This window comes from Tursiops truncatus, chromosome 11 (genome assembly GCF_011762595.2).
Source record: "Tursiops truncatus isolate mTurTru1 chromosome 11, mTurTru1.mat.Y, whole genome shotgun sequence".
In the NCBI taxonomy this organism is placed as follows: Eukaryota; Metazoa; Chordata; class Mammalia; order Artiodactyla; family Delphinidae; genus Tursiops; species Tursiops truncatus.
Window position 1 is genome coordinate 68,049,669 of NC_047044.1, and position 3,941 is coordinate 68,053,609.

Genomic DNA, 3,941 nt, shown 5'->3' on the forward strand with positions numbered 1-3,941 from the left:
AGTAGGTCATTATTTACTGTTTTTTAAACAGATTGAAAAATGTATATTATGTTGAGATAAAAACTTTCTGTATAAGTAAATAAATCTTATCTAAAATGGTTTAATTGTGTATTCTTTATTTCCATATTGTGGAAGAGAAATTTTAGCTCTAAATAAGTAGTGGTAGTATCTTTAACTCTGACTTTAAGGTACTTTCTCAGAGTATTTTGTCACTTTTGGAAATTGAGTGGATTTTGTTGTTGTTTTTGCAGTTACATTGTTACAGTTTCTTTGGCAAAGGCCAACTTATTCCACTCATCTTTGCCCAGAGCATCTTGATGTGGCAGCAGCTGTTCTGCTTAGAAGCTGGTGTGATTTGTGTTCTGGGTTCAACCCATCTTTGTTTTAGGGAGGTACAATTTGGCCTATTAAAAAATAGTTTTTTACATTTGATATGTGTCCGTGTAAAGGGAAGATCCTCATCCACTCCTCTGTGGAATTCTGGGAGAATGAGGCATACTTAACATTATTTTCCAAATCTCCTATGTGAACAAGTATATCGATGAAATAGACATCTTTCATCACCACAGATTTTTGTCCATTATTTTGCATTTCTGTTCCATTTTGCACAGTACTATTTGAAGTCGTTTATAGGTGAGATGTTTGTAAAATACAGAACTTGTTCACCAAATCAGCTAAGAGGAAAACTTTAGGGATTTCTGTATGATTTAAAACACAGACTTGATTTTTATTTTAAAAATGGCAATCACTGTATAGTGACAATACATACTTTCAAAACCCGTCCTAACAAAGCTGTACTTGACTGTTACGGCACATGCAGATTGCTTTAGTGATGAATATGCCTTTTGTAAACTCAGTATGCACATGGTAGCAAATAGCATCTCAAATTTAGGGAAATTATAAATTTATCTTTATGTCTTCAATGGAAAATAGAGAGGGACAAATATTTTCATCATTTAATAAAAGAAAAAGATGAAACATAAGTGTGCGTAATCCATGCAAAATCATATCAGTAAGCATGGCCTTCTTGATGCTACCTTTGTGCTTCCTTTCTGGACGTGGCAAGTATTAACCACCTTCTGATCTGTCATGGTGCCCCATGGATGAACAACTGAATGACCCTCTTCTCATATCCTTTTCACTTTAATATCTTTTTGTTTTTTAAAGTGAATATACAATTTATTTAACATTCAAACTTCATTAAGACATGTGCAATATGGCAATTTTACTGGGGTAAACGTTTAACCCTATCTAGGATGATTGCTTGCTGGGGCTTAGCAACAGGGTCCAGTTCACACTTAGCACTAATTAAATACTTTATTGAATAAATATAATACCAAACAAAATGCATTCAAATGCTTTCTAAAAAAATCAATTTTAAAGGTCTTTCTGCGGGCTTCCCTGGTGGCACAGTGGTTGAGAGTCCATCTGCCGATGCAGGGGACACAGGTTCGTAACCCAGTCCGGGAGGATCCCACATGCCGCGGAGCGGCTGGGCCCGTGAGCCATGGCCGCTGAGCCTGCATGTCCGGAACCTGTGCTCCACAACGGGAGAGGCCACAACAGTGAGAGGCCCGCATACCGCAAAAAAAAAAAATAAATAAATAAAGGCCTTTCTAGTCAGGCTAATGACAAACATAATAAAGGCAGATATGCTAGTTTAACATAATTGGCTGATTTTATACAGCACTTATATCTTTTAGTCCACAAGTATATTATTAAATGATAGAGAACATCTAATATGACCATTTCTACAGAACTAGGAAATAAATTTCTAAGAAAGAAAGATTTTACAGACCCCATCTTTTATACCCACCCCAACAGTCTAACTCTAAAGAGGATAAAGCCAACGACTTTCCTCACAAGAGCTCACGACTAATGTTGCTTTGCTATCAAAATCTGTATTTCTGATCCGCTATGAGCATTGAGACAAGATTCAAATATTCCCAAAGAAAGAAGCACAATGCACGTTGTGATCGCCTATCAGCAACAGCGAGGACTGCATTCAAAACTATCTCATCCCAGGAATTAAATAAGGTCAGCCACATTCATTGGCATTTCCTCCACTGTAGTATTGTAGAAAGTATCAGTGTCATGAAGAATCCTCTTGCCTTCTTCAGTAACAAAGTTTACAGCCACACCTTTCCTCCCAAATCGACCCGCTCTGCCAATTTCGCTCTTTATTCAGACAGTGTGCTGTTTCACTTATGATTCCACGTCCTAAATTACATCGCCGTTTCTGAGTGCCATCTCGTCATCAACTGCTGCTATCGACCCCAACAAGTCGGTAGTGATCAGAACACAGCTTGACCCTGATCAGAATTCCCTCATGATAACATCTCTTTCCTTCTGGTCCATGTCACCATGCAGAGCAGAAACTGAAATCCCTGGCATGCATTTTCTCAGTGAGCCAGTCCACCTTATGCCTTGTGTTGAGAAAAATAACAGCCTGTGTAATCGTCAGTGTCTCGTACAAGTCACAAAGTGTATCCAACTTCCATTCCTCTCTTTCAACATTAATATAATACTGTTTAATTTCTTCAAGGGTCAATTCTTCCTTTTTCACCAGAATTCGAATGGGATCTCTCATGAATTTTTTGGTCACTTCCAACACACCTGTTGGCATTATGGCAGAAAGCAACACCACCTGAATACTTGTATTTAATTTTTGGAAAATCTCATAGATTTGATCCTTAAACCCTCGGCTCAGCATTTCATCTGCTTCATCCAAAACAAACATTCTGATCCATTTTGGAGAAAGGTATCTTCTGTTTAACATATCAAACACTCTCCCTGGTGTACCAACAACAATATGTGGTGCTTCAGCCTGAAGTTTTTGCATTTCATTTCGAACGTTGGCTCCACCAATGCAGGCATGACAAATTGCTCCCATATAGTCTCCAAGTGCCAGAATTACCTTTTGGATCTGTGGAGTCAGTTCTCTGGTGGGGGCCAATACTAGTGCTTGGGTCTCCTTGAACTCAATCTCCAACTGTTGCAGGGTGGAAATAGCAAATATGGCTGTCTTGCCAGTACCTGACGGAGCTTGAGCAATCGCATCATACCCTTTAATACATGGGCTAATAGCTCTCTGCTGAATAGCTGATGGCTTCTCAAAACCATAAGCATAGATGCCTCGAAGAAGAGACTCCTTTAAATTCATATCATCAAAGTTATCACAATCTCATTCCTGTTGCTCTCGATGACACCATCGGGCTCCGTTCCCTCTGGGCCGCCGTGTTCTCTGTTATAATCCGCGGAGCTACCAGACATGATCCAATGAACCACTCAGTGCCTGACTGGAAAGCTAATACCTTTTTACTTCTATGTTAATATTCTGTCTATATGCTCCAGATTATAATTATATTTTAAAAGGGATTTTGCCTAAATTGGGCAGCTAATCTATAAAGAACAATATATAAGATGTCTATAAGCTATTTTTGCTGTTTATACCAGTGGGTACAAAAATCTAATTGCAAGGAAAGTTGCAGTTAAACATCACTCAAATATGAAGCACTGTGGGGCAAATATATTATGCATTGTACATCAATCTGCACATATGTACCCAAACCAAATCCTTGCTCTGCATCAGACATTTAATCATATTACCAGCATTTATAGCTATCTGAAATTACTGCATTTACTTGTCGATTTATTATTTGTCTCCCATCATGACTATGTAAATTCCAGGAGAGTAGGGGCTTCTGATGGTTTTTTCCATTGCTGTATCCCAGGTGCTGTAGCTCCAACATTTGACACAGACAAGATACCCAGTAAATATCAGTTGAATGGATAAATAAATGAATAAATGAACGAATGAATACTGTGTATCAGGATCTGCATCTGGGGCCTGGAAGGTACCCTAGATCTTCCTTCTAAACATTTTATTTTATAGTTGGAAAAATGGAGTTTGAAGGAGAAAAAGTAGTTTGCAGCAAGCT

The 3,941-nt window shown here is 38.3% G+C and overlaps 1 pseudogene; it reads right to left on the reverse strand.

Annotated features, from left to right (window-relative positions):
• Window positions 1-1,636: 1,636 nt before the first annotated feature.
• LOC117314106 (eukaryotic initiation factor 4A-II pseudogene) lies at window positions 1,637-3,273 on the reverse strand (annotated as a pseudogene).
• Window positions 3,274-3,941: the final 668 nt, after the last annotated feature.